Here is a 13,522-nt window from a genome sequence, read left to right on the forward strand (position 1 = left end):
TAGTGCTTATTTTGCATACAGCATGGACTTTATATGCAAGTTGACTTCCTCATCTGGTACTTAGCTGAAGAAATAGCTATCTAGGCAAGTCCCCTCTTGTTGGACATTAAGATGATTTCCAGTGTTTTGCTGTTGCAAATAATGTTACAATGACCTGCCTTGTGAAATCTCTCTGAATGTCTCTGAATTGAAAACAGACTCTTAAAAGAACATCAAGCAATCACAAAATAAGTGCTGTGAACATTATTGTCTGGGTTTTGCCCTAGCTTTCCAAGATTATCAGCAGCCCATAAAGCAGCTGAGGCCTCAGCTGCATAGCAGATGGGCAAAGCCCACAGGGGCTGAATGTGGACTTAATACACCGGATGGAGGAAGAAAGGCAGACACAGGAGTTTAAGATTGCCATGGAAACATGCTTCCTGGCTAAATATACATCTTGGTGTCTGACCCATGTCTCAGAGTCTATGATGACCTGTATATGTGGAGTGAGGTCCCGCTTTGAGCTCAGCAGTTTCCGAGGAGATGCTGCAGTCCCCAGCAGCCTTTGCCCTCTCCCTGATGACTCAGGAAGACCAGTTGGAGTTGTCCTCACACATGAACAGAAAAGCCAGGAAATATTAATGATTTGTTACTGACTCTGTGGCAAACTCTTGGAGAACATCACCTTCCAAATCAATAAGATTTTCATCATGCATAAGAGTGCCCCGAAGTCACACTTATCATTATCCTTTTGGTTACAGGGTGGGAGGCCTAGGAGCACAGACCAGAGGAAGATGCCAACCTGGGAGGGTCATAGTCCCTTTTCTCAATGTTTTTATTGCAGAACAAGTTCAATCAGTGCCAAAGAAGAGGATCGTGTTACTCATCAAACAACTCAAGACTTGGAGAAGCCCGATGGGTCACTGATTTTTCCACATACAAATGTTAGGAAAAGGGAGGTGGTAGAATTTTAACATATTTTATCTTTGTTTACACACACTCATTACAGTAAATTTGGAGAGTGCAGAAAGATATTAAAATTATTCAATAAAAAGTTTTTCCCATTTCCACTGCACAGTGGGGTGGAAAGTTCACAGCGTTTCCATATATCCTCTGCCCCTTCAACATGCAGAGCCTCCCCTATTATCAACATCCCCCAACAGAGTGGTACATTTGTTACAGTCAATAATTTACACTGACACGTCACTAAAACCCAAAGTCTACTTTACCTTAGGGTTTACTCTTGGTGTTGTATATTCTATGGGTTTGGACAAATGTATAAAGACATGTGTCTACCGTACACCTATCACGCAGATTAGTTTCACTGCCTTAAAAATCCTCTGTGCTTTGTCTACTCATCCCTTAATCTTAATTTACATGTGTCTTTTTATTTAAAGTGGGTTTCTTGTAGACAACATATAGTTAAATCTTTTTTATTTTGGCCGCACTACGTGGCTTGCGGGATCTTAGCTCCCTGACCAGGGATGGAACCTGGCCCCTGGCAGTGGAAGCGCGGAGTCTTAACCACTGAACCGCCAGAGAATTCCCTTAAGTCTTGTTTTTTGATCCACTCTGTCAAAGTCTATCTTTTAATTGGTGTGTTTACACCATTGACATTTAAAGTGATTATTGATATAGTTGGATTAATATCTACCGTATTTGTTTCTATCTTCTATCCCTTGCCCTTGTTCTTTATTCTTATTTTTGTCTTCCACTCTTTTTCTGTTATTTGTGGTTTTAATTGAGCATTTTATATGATTCCATTTTCTCTCCTTTCTTAGCATATCAATTATATTTCTTCATTTTTTTTTTTTTAATGGTTGCCCTGGATAGAATTTGCAATGTACATTTACAGATAATGCAAGTCTACTTTCAAATAACACTATACTGCTTCGCAGGTAGTGCAAGTACCTTATAAAAACAAAATATTCCTAATTCCTTCCTCCTGTCCCTTGCTTGTATCTTATATTACTGCTGTCATTTATCTCACTCATACAGAAGCACATGGAAGTGTATATGCTTATATATACAATTGCATATGCTTATATTGTATGCATAATAAACATACATAATCAAGTACATTGTTGCTATTGTTATTTGTAACAAACTATTATCTGTGAAATCAGTTAAGAATAAGAAAAGCAAAAGTTTTTATTTACCTGCATGTATTACTTCTCTAACGTTCTTCCTTTCTTTATGCGGATCTGAATTTCTGACCCATATCGATTTCCTTCTGTTGGAGGAGGTCATCCAGAAGATGTGACCACTGGATGATGTGTGAACAAGACCAGGGAAATGGGAGGCTCTTCACCCCACCCCTATCCTTGGCATGTATGCTCTGCCCACGGTTCCCACAGTGGGAGCCATTTTCAAGGATGTAGCTTTGAGAGTGATCTGTTGCTGAGACCATCGGGACAATATGTGTGACCGAACCCTGTTCAGGCTTCTATATAAACTTTAAGATTCTGGCAGGTGTGGAGATGGACTTCTCTTGCGGTGCCCAAGACAAGCCTCAGACAAGCCTCAAGATAACTTTGTTACCGAGTTAGGTCGCGTGGACCCCTACTTGAGCCCTAGCTGGCCTCAGAGGGGAAGATTCTTTTTCCATTCAAGTTCGTGCAGCCAAAACCGAAACCAAAGCTGAGATGGAAGCAAGGCAACCTTTATTCAATGGCCAGAGGATGGAGAATCAGGAACTTAGTTCTCAAATCAACTTCTCGCCCAAGGGGATGATTCAGGCAAGATCTTAAGGGCAAGGTTAATGCGGGGGAGGCATCTGCATTGGTTTTCCGGGAATAGGCGGGATTCTTCCTGGAACTGGGCTGCCACCTCCTTTCTGCCCTTGTATGGGTGTTGGCATTTGGGTGGGAAGCGGGGTCGAACCATTCTGATGCGGATGGCTGAGATCCTAGTATTATAATGAGATGGTAATGAGCTGCAGGGCGGCTTTGTCCTGCTTGTGAAGCTGAACCAGCTGGCCGCAGTTTTCCTGTGGATGCACTCTTGTTCCTGCGCTCTGAACACAGCTAGAGGATATGGTTAGTTGTGGTTTTCTGCCAGTTTACCTGGAGGGAGGGGCCGGGGTACGGTTCTGGGGCCACAGCCTTGGTACCAAGTTCTCGTGCTTGTTAAACCTACCACCTACCAGGCTGGAGTGTCTGCCTCTTCCTTCCGTCTCTCCTCGCCCTCTGTGTCTGGGGCCCCCTTTCAGATTTCACCCGGGGAAGCTCCAGGTTGTTGGTTTTGAACCAACACCTTCTCTCTGAAAAAACTTCTTTTAACATTTCAAAGCAAGACTGCTGGCAACACATTCTCTCAATTTTTTGTTTGCCTTAGAAAGTATTTTTGGTAATTCCCTGGTGGTCCAGTGGTTAGGACAACGAGCTCTCACTGTTGAGGACCCGAGTTTGATCCTTGGTCGGGGAACCTTGGTCGGGGAACTAAGGTCCCACGAGCCGTGCGGTGTGGCCAAAAAAAGAAAAAGAAAAAGGTATTCTTCACTTTTGAAGGATAACTTCTTAGAATACAGAATCCTAGGTTGGCATTCATTTTTTTCTCTCAACACTTCAACATTTGAAGTGTTGAGAGAAAAAAAATGCTCTTCTTGCTTGCATCATGGTTTCTGAGGAAAAGGTGGATGTAATTTTTATCTTTGCTCTTCTAGAGGGAAGGCATTTTTTCCCTCTGGCTCCTTTTAAGATTTTTATCTTTGATTTTGTTCAGTTGGAATATTATATGCCTAATAACCCCTCCTACCCCGCCGTTATCCTGTCTGTTCTGTAAGCTTCCTGTATCTGCTATTTGGTAGCTGTCATTAATTTAGAGAAATTCTCAGTCATTATGGTACCAAGTCCAGGTTCGCTCTGCTCGCTGCCCGACAGGCCAATATATTGGGGGATGAGTTGGAGCAAGGAATGATGACTTTATTCAGAAAGCCAGCAGGCCGAGAAGATGGTAGACGACTGTCTCAAAGAACCATCTTCCCCCAGTCAGAATTCGGGCTCCTTTTATACAGGGGAGGGGCCCACCGCAATGTCGCCCATTGGTGGGAGCAGGACCGCTAACAGCCAATCCCAAACGGCCTGCGCTAAGGGCCAAATGCGCCTGCCCCACCCCTATTACAATCATTGCTTTGAATATTTCTTCTGTTCCTTTCTCGCTTCTCTTCTTGGTATTCCCATTACCTGGATATTATACCTTTTGTAGTTGTCCCACAGTTCTTGGATCTTCTGTTCCGTTTTTTGTCTTTTTTCTCTTTGCCTTTCAGTTTTGGAAGTCTCTATCATCACTCTCAGAGATTCCTTCCTCAGCCCTGTCCAGTCTACTAGTGAGCCTATCAAAGGCATTCTTTATTTTTATTACAGTGTTCTTGATTTCTAGCATTTCTTTTTGATTCTTTCTTAGAATTTCCATCTCTCTGCTTACATGATCCATTTGTCTTGCACGTTGTCTACTTTTTTCCATTAGAGCCCTTATCATGTTAATCATAACTGTTTTAAATTCAAGATCTGCTAATTTCAACATCCCTGCAATGTATGAGTGTGGTTCTGATGCTTGCTCTGTCTCTTCAAACTGCTTTTTGCCTTTTAGTATGCCTTGTAATTTTTTGTTGAAAGCTGGACATGATATACTGGGTAGAAGAAATGCCAGTAAAGAGACCTTTGGTGATGTGGTGGTGAGGTGTAGGGGTAGGGGAGGTGTTCTGTGGTCCTGTGATTAGGTCTCAGGCTTTCTGTGAGGCTGTGCTCCTTGGCTGTGAACTTTGCAAGTGCCTCTCAGTCCCAGCCCCCTTAAGTGGGGGTGGGGGGCTTAGGAGGGACTGGAGGGAACTAGAGTTGGGTGTTTCCCTTCCCCTGGGCTAGTTAGGCTCTGACAAAAACCCAATAGGTTCAGCTCTGGCAAAGTAGTTTCTCTTGAGGGCAGGCCTTGTTAAGAAGAATAGAATGCTCTGGCGTTTTTAAAAACAGCCACTTTCCCCCTCCCCCTACAGGAAGCATGAGTGGATTTTTCTCCGATCTTCACTGTGAGAACCTGGTCAAGCCTCTGGAGGCAAAACTCATAACAATGTGGGGACTGCCTAAGGCTGGGTCCCCCTGGAGTTTTTATCTCACAGACGGGTCCACACTGAGCCTCCAGCAATTCATCAATTATAGTTCAGGTTTTCCAGTCCCAGCACTGGTTCCTGTGAAGGTTTCTACTCAAGCGTTTCTGCTTCAGTAAATTGTGATTCTCTGTATCTGCACGTCTCTCCAATGCTGGGAGCAGCAATTTGTCCTGTGACCTCACTTCTTTTATGAATCTAAGAAGAGTTGTTAATTTTTCAGTTTGTTCAGCTTTTCACCTGTTAGAATGGAGTGGTGACTTCCAAACTCCTTATATGCTGGACCGGAAACTGAAAGTTTCAGAAATGTATTTTTAAAGTGTCTGTAGACATCCTTACAAGATGTGAACATTGTTAACAATCTTGATGCACTTCCATATATATGCATATAGATACATATTGTGTGTGCATATCGTTTCTGCATACATATACAATATATACTACTGCTTTCACAGAATTTTACTGAAGTTTGTACAGCTTTGTATTTAGATTTCCTACTTCATTCCTATTTGTATTTTTCTATGTCATTTAATAATCTCGTTAACAGGAGTTAACATTCAATTATCTAGGTGTAACTAAAAGATGAGGCATGGTAGAAAACTCATCTGTGACATCAAGGAAAGTTGGCTATGAAAAAAGGGTCAATTATCCATGAAATTTTAAGATGACATAAAATTATTTTAGTTCAGTTAAATAGTACATATTGAATACTCTGGCCCTGTCATCTGCATTGAGGATACAGACATGAAGAGAACATAGAGTTTGGCTTGAGGGGCATATACCTAGCTAAGGAGAAGACTGAAAAACAGCGAATGATAATAAAAATGGTAAGTGCCTGGGTATACATGTGTATACGTGGTATCCAGATGGACAGGATATTTGGGGATGAAAGGACAAGCACTGCACCCAGCTTGGGTGGCTTCCTTAAGTTGGGAACACATGAGCTGAGTTTTTAACGATGATAAGAGTTCAGCCAGATGAAGGGAGTCTTAACAGAGGTAACAGCTGGGCAGAGCTGGAGGCATGGAATCAGGCATGGTACTGGATGGCAGTACCATGAAGGTTGACGGGGCACTGACAGACGAAGAGTTAAGAACTGGGTTAGTAGGAGTTATTATTTTCATTTTGGTCTCAAAGTCTTGTGTTTTCCTGAAAAGAGAATAGAAACTCATAGTTATTATTCCATGTAAAGCATAGTTCACTGCATGTCAGTCCCTGGTGAAGCCAAGCTTTACCAATCAGACTATGGTCCAGGAATCCTCTTTTAGAAGGTATGGGACAAGGGTCAGTTTTTATAGGATTCTCATGAAACGTAGAATTTAAAATGAACGTTTTGTACTTGAAGAAGGTAAACTTCATTTATCTGAAAAATTGACTTACCTGGCTTCCTTAGAAACAGAGCTTTCATTTTTTTTTTGAATTAGAAAAATGTTGTAGAAAAGTAAATATTGAACATAACCTCAATATAGAAAAAGCAAGCATCTCTGCTTGAAACAAGGGTGTGTGTGTATGTGTGTGTGTGCGTGTGGGTGTACCGAAGCATCCAGAACTCAAGTGATTTAGCGTGTCCTTTGCCTGGAAGACTAGAACTACAGAGCACAGTTTACAAAGTATTGACTTAGAACAGAGAACTATGAGAGACGAAGGAACTTACAGATGATTTAATGAATTGTCCAAACACTTCATGTTAGAAATAAGAATTCTAAGAGTTGGCAAGGCATTGTAACTTTTTTTTTTCCCCAGGGAATGAGACCAAATGATGTGTCAGGCACTTCTAAAAATTCTGATGACTTAATTTCACCATATGCTTTCTTTTCCCCAGAAAGGAACTTGACATAATGGGACCATCTTGGGCCTCAATTCAGGAAATTTAATAAAATAACAAGTATAAAGTTTGTTATTTTTGGAGCACTTTCTGTATATCCTACACTGTGAAAGCATTTTCTATTCATTATCTTAAATTAAAAAAAAATTGTGATAAAATACATATAACAAATTTTTCATCTGAACCACTTTTAAGTATACAGTTTAACAGCATTAGGTAATTCACATTGTTGTGCAACGATCACCACCATCCATCTCCAGAGCTCTTTTTATCTTGCAAAACTGAAACTCGGTACCCATTAAGGAACAACTCCCATTCCCCTCCTGCCAGCCCCTGGCAACCACCATTCCACTTTCTGTCTCTATGAACTTGACTACTCTTGGTACTTTATATAACTGGAATTATACAGTATTTGTCCTTTAGCGACTGGCTTATTCCACTTAACATAATATCCTCCAAGTTCATCCATGTTGCAGCATGTATCAGAATTCCCTTCTTTTTAAGGCTGGATAATATTCCATTGTATGTATATACCACCTTTTGCTTATCCGTTCATCTGTCGATGAACGCTTGGGTTGCTTCCTGCTCTTGGCTATTGTGAATAATGTTGCTGTAAACATGTGTTTAAAAACATCTAAGTCCCTGTTTCTGAGTTTTTAGGCATATACTCATAAATGGAATTTCTGGATCAAATGGTAATTCTATTTTTAATTTTTTAGAGAACAATCTTACCGTTTTTCATAGCAGCAGCACCGTTTTACATTTTCACCAATAGTGCACAGCAGTTCCAGCTTCTCTACATCCTTGCCAATGCTTGGTATTTTGTTTCATTTTTAAAATAATAGCCATCCTAATGGGTGTGATGTGGTATCTTATTGTGGTTTTGATTTGCACTTCTCTAGTGATTAGTGATGTTGAGCACCTTTTCATGTGCTTTCTGACATTTTTATGTTTTCTTTGGAGAAATACCAGTTCAAGTCCTTTGTCCGTTTTTCAGTTGGGTTGCTTTTGTGGTTGTTGTTGTTGAGTTGTAAGGGTTCTTTATGTATTCTTGATACTAACCCTTTAGGAAATAGATCACTTGCAAATATTTTCTCCCATTCTCTGGGTTGCCTTTCCACTCTGTTGATTGTGTCCTTTGATGCACAGAAGCTTTTAATTTGATGTAGTCCAGTTAATCTTTTTTGTTTTTTTTTTGCTTTCGTTGCTTTGTTCTTTTTGTGACATATCCAGGAAATAAACGCCAAATCCAATATCATGAAACTTTTCCCCTCTGTTTTCTTATAATAGTTTTATAGGGTTCACTCTTATATTTAGGTCTTTGCTCCATTTTGAGTTAATTTTTGTATACGGTGTAAGGTAAGGGTTGCACTTCATTTTTTTGCATGTAGATATCCGGTTTTCCCAACATCATTTGTTGAAGCCACGTGACTTTCTTAAAGCCACACAGCTAGATGATAGCAAAGATGGGACCAAACCCCAGTTCCCTGTTTCCAAGTTTTTAGGACTTCCCCTCTATTCTCTGTCAGTGCCCCATTGCCCACTGTTTTAGGTAACTGAGGTATTACTATCATCACACAGAGGTGTGATGGAGCTTACACTCTGAATACACTTGCAGTTTAAAGGACTAATTTGTTGCCCATAATATTTTTAAATAAAGAGATCAACCCTTGCTCCCTGCTCAAACAGTCATCCAGTTTCCCCCCTACTTCACCATTCTACTGAGTTCGGAAAGGAGGCAAAGAAAATCACAAAAATAGTCACTTGTCATTTGTACTTTACTTCACATAATTATCCTTACTAAATCACAGGGCCCCTTAAGCACCAAGCATCTTTCCACAGGGAAAGAAAATAGGCTTGCTCAATGAGCTGTAAATATTTGAAAATATGAATTATGAAATGATTAATATGAGAGGTCCAAACTTAGCTAACTTAATTTCTATACTACATTCTATCTACTGAGACTCTCTTTGATCATGATTCTAGTTTGATTCATAGCTAAACTGTCTTCTATCTAATTTTCTTTGCAGGAGTTGGAACTTAATATATCTCAGAGGGAAAGATTTATGAGTAAAAATCATAAGAGTAAAAATATTTAAAAATCACTTTCAAAATGTGTTAAAAAGGACAAATTTCATTCTGTGTAAGTCTGTGTAACTCTATGTATATTAGGTCCCACAGAGTCCAGACTTTGCCTGATGTTGTATTTAAAGAAACATAACCCAGAAATGAAAAGTAATTAGAATATTCCAATGTTATCAATCATATGCCTATTGATTAACATCAAAGTAGATTCAATTCATCACCCACATTTCTTTCAATCTATGGCTCTTTCACACTTTGCAACTGTCCTTCCAGCTGAATCAAATGTCCTCCCTAACACCTACCCAGTGACCTTTTATATTTTACTCCCTTCTCCATTTCCTTCTAGAATCCATTTTCTCCCTCAGGTATTTCCTTCTTCAAAGACTGTACTGCTTTGCACAATAAAGGCGATAGGAATGAACACCTCTCATCACCTCCACCCTCACCAATGATGGGCCACCATCATTCCAGCCCAAAGTGCTACATCAACATTTAAATGGTCTCCTTGCTTCCACCCCAGTCCCTTACAGAAACCAGATGATCCTTTAAAAATATATGTTGGTCTGGTCTTACCTTTCCTCCTCCCCTGAGTTTACTGTCTGTTTCCCCTACTAGACAGTACTCCTTGATGGTGGGGAATTTTGTCTGTTTCCCTGCTGTATCCCCAGGGAAGACAACAATGATGACAGGTACATGAGAGGCACCCTAAATTTGTTGAATGAAAAACTGAGCTCATTAACAAACTTCGTACTTCTTTTGTAAATACTGGTTTTTTTTCGGTAGAGAATCCCCTCTGTAAAAGTTGGCATGATTTAGGCTTCATGTTACAGAAAAGACAGCTTGCTTTATTTCACATAAATGAGTAGCTTATGTACATTTTGAACATGGCCAATGTGGTACCAATAAGGCTTCACAACCAATGACGTGAACAAATCCTATACTCAAGGAAAACAAATTCTATATGTCTGGCTGCTTTCCTACCACTACCTGGCATGTCACAATTCATAAATATATATATATATATATTTTTTTCTAGTAGTTTCCTTTTAATAAAGGGGGGATTAAGAAGAAAGAAGTTGCTTAAAAAATAAGGAAGTTAATGTGTTCCCATTACTGGAAATACAGAGGTAGCCAGATTCTAGCAGCTGGTTGATGGCCTTGAGCTTGCAGGTGCTTTTCATGTCTCTCTCTGACAACTGGTACTATGTGTGGACACCTCCTGTGCCCCACCTCATATCCTCTGAGTCCACCTTTATTCTAGCCATGGGTGCAGGAGTCAGTTCTGCCCAAGTGTATCAGCACCTTGCCTCAACTGCACAGTGTATTTTTTACTTTCTACTTTTCTGATACCAGATATGGGACTCTTCTGGGAACCAGCTTGTCCAACTAGAGGACCAGTGAATGATCCAGTCACAGAATCATCACTTCTTTTGTGAAGCCTCTGTGAGGCAGCTAAACCAACTGGAGGACCAGCTGGACACTTTTGCATATGCAAATGAGCAAGTGTGAAATTAACCTTCAATGCTCCAACCTTTGACCAACAGGAGATGGAAACTGGCAGATAAGCGTTTCAGTCCTCCAATGCTTGGGTGACATTTCTCAGTCAAATTCTATACAATTCCTCAGAGCTTCCCAGCAGGACCAATGTCCAGTTGCCAACAACAGTGACTAGTTTGATACTGTGCCCTTGAATTTACTTTTCTATTTCATTCTTCAGAGTCTCCCTACTCTTGTTCCCTGGGCTCATTTACCAAAATAAACTACCTACGTATAAACCCTTGCTTCAGGCTCTGCTTTCAGGGGAAAACCTAGGCTATGACAGCTGGCACCATAAAGGGCCCTGGAAACGAGTCACTCAGGATGGATTCTATGACTGCATCATTCACTGGTCAGATGGCAATGAGGACCCCATTGTTGGTAGAAAGTAGGATGGTGCTAGGCCTTGGCATGCAGTACCATTATGACTACTAAAACCTTCTATGATGGAGAATTGGGATGAAGAGCAGGTGGAAAGTGAAACACTGGCTTAAGTGAGGGAAACCTAGGTTAAGACAGTAAACTTTGTGTTCATGCTGGTCCTCTTCATGGTTGTAAAATGGCTGCTGATAGCAAACAGGGCTATCTGATGATTCCTCATTCATGTCCAGAAGAGAAAAAGTAATTTTTTCTTTAGTGTGATCTTATGGACCTCCTTGAGCCAATTTCTGTTGCAAAGAAATGCTGTTAGGCTTGAGTTTCTGGATGGATCATGGGCCAGGGCACTGGAATTATTTACTGGAATTACTGACTGGGTTTACTTAGGTCATTCATGGGCCACTTATGGGGTTCACATCTTTTCCAAATGTTTCCAAGGAAGGTGAGAAGTTCATCAAAGGGACCAGGAGAAGAAGGGTGTAGTGAATATTGTAGGTGATCCTCATCTTCCTTGGGAAACTTGTTTAACCTCTCTGTGTGTCACTATTCTCATAAATAAAAAGGTACTTACTTTGAAGAGTTGTGAAGATTAAATAAGTTAGAACACCTAAGTGGCCTAGAATAGTGCCTGGCACGTAATAGGCACTCAATAATATCAGCTATTGTTAATATTGTTGAACATATAAATGTGTGTATATACATTCTTCAAACACTTTATATTTATCTATTTGTTATTGGATTTCACTTCCAGTCATCTCTGTGTTTCCAGTGCTTGATTGAAGTGAATAAAGATCTGCTGAATGAATGAATGAACAAATAGAACATATGTCATATACATATCTGGAAGGGAGAGGTTGCTATGGAGAGCTGGGGGAGGAAGTAAGGTGGTCTGGGCAGGTTTATTGGAAGAAGTGGAATCTCAGCAGGCACTTGAAGGATAAATTAGCTTTTTATAGGGTTGAGGATTAGAAACAATATTAGTATGAGGAATTGTGTGTGTAAAGATACAGAAGAGAAAATAAATACAAAATATTTGAGGGAACAGGCCAATTTGGGTAGAATGGAAGGTGTGGCAATGGGCATGAGGAGGGATAAGACAGGACAGCTAGTTTGGAACCAAGACTATTCCAATAGGAGAAGAGTGATTTTATGGAAAGAACCCAAGCTTTGGAATTTTACCATGATTTGACTCTTAACCCTATTGCTGACTGGTTGTGTGGCCTTAGACATATTACCTGACCACTCTAAGCTTGTTTGTTCGTTTTTTTTAATCTGGAAAATGAAAATAAAGTGCATAAATTGCAGTGTTTTGGGGAAAATTAGCAAAAATATACATAGAATGCCTTTCAAATGGTAAGCACATGATAAAAGCAGCTGTTAAATTGATTGTTATACTGGCAGGTAGTGTTAAATTTTTTTTTTTTAATACAGGAAGGATGGCATTTTAACATCGTTTGATGGTAGTATAATTGAACCATCAAAATTTACAGAGTGATAAAATCCAGGAAATGAACCAGCAAGTCTGGCGGACACGGCCAATGCATGGAAATCACTGCCTTCTTTGGTTAATTGGGAAGCACCAGAAGGTAATGGAAATATTTAAAATCCTGTGATGGGATTTTGTGGATTCCTTTTTTAGATTTAGTTTTAAAATTCTGCTTTCAGGCAGACAATTGTTTTCTTTATTGAATTGTTTGGTTTTTCTGCAGTATCAGGTGACACTTTCCTTTCTAAAAACCAACTATCAAGTCTTTCTCAGTAAGTTCATATATTGACTTTTGCCATGGTCAAGTCCGAAGTTCCTCCCTGTCAGTAGAGCGAGTTGAAGAGATTCTGATTCTTTTGCATCTTAATTATTTCTACTGATAAAGCTGTAGCTAGAAGAGACTTTATCATTATCACATTATTCTTAGGCAAAGACCCACTAAGAGTAAACATCAGTATTGTAAATAAATACATTTTTATCATTTTTTTTAGATTCTGCATTTATATCTTATGATATTTGTCTTTGTCTGACTTACTTCACTTAGTATGATCATCTCCAGGTCCATCCATGTTGCTGCAAATGGTATTATTTCATTCTTTTTAATGGCTGGGTAACAGTCCATTGTATATATGTAACAGAAACAGACTCACAGACTTAGAGAATGAACTTATGGTTACCGGGGGGAAGGAGGGGGGAGGGATAGATTGGGAGGTTGGGATTGACATATACACACTGCTATATTTAAAATAGATAACCAACAAGGACCTACTGTATAGCACAGGGAACTCTGCTCAATATTCTGTAATAACTTAAATGCGAAAAGAACTTGAAAAAGAATAGATACATATATATGTATAATGGAATCTCTTTGCTGTACACCTGAAACTAACACAACATTGTAAATCAACTATACTCCAATATAAAATAAAAATAAAATAAAAAAACATTAAGTGACAAAGAAAAGGGTGAACACCAGTGCTTTTCAGAATGTGCTGGTTTCCATATTATAGCTTCAGTTGTGACTCACCCTTTGCAGCCACAAACCACCAGCTGCCTGATGCTCTCTCAGCTCTCATTTTGGTATTCTTCGACCCTTTTAAAACACAAATTGATTATGGATTTTCCCATTTCT

At 39.8% G+C, this 13,522-nt stretch overlaps 1 protein-coding gene across 1 annotated transcript in view; it reads left to right on the forward strand.

Moving 5' to 3' along the window:
- Positions 1-13,522, forward strand: part of SV2B (synaptic vesicle glycoprotein 2B) — a 233,196-nt gene that overhangs the window by 15,317 nt on the left and 204,357 nt on the right. The window contains exon 2 of the mRNA XM_036844350.1: positions 12,336-12,490. The gene's annotated coding sequence lies outside the window, so the exon portion shown is untranslated. The remainder of the gene's footprint in view (positions 1-12,335; positions 12,491-13,522) is intronic.

This window comes from Balaenoptera musculus, chromosome 2 (genome assembly GCF_009873245.2).
Source record: "Balaenoptera musculus isolate JJ_BM4_2016_0621 chromosome 2, mBalMus1.pri.v3, whole genome shotgun sequence".
NCBI classification, from domain to species: domain Eukaryota; kingdom Metazoa; phylum Chordata; class Mammalia; order Artiodactyla; family Balaenopteridae; genus Balaenoptera; species Balaenoptera musculus.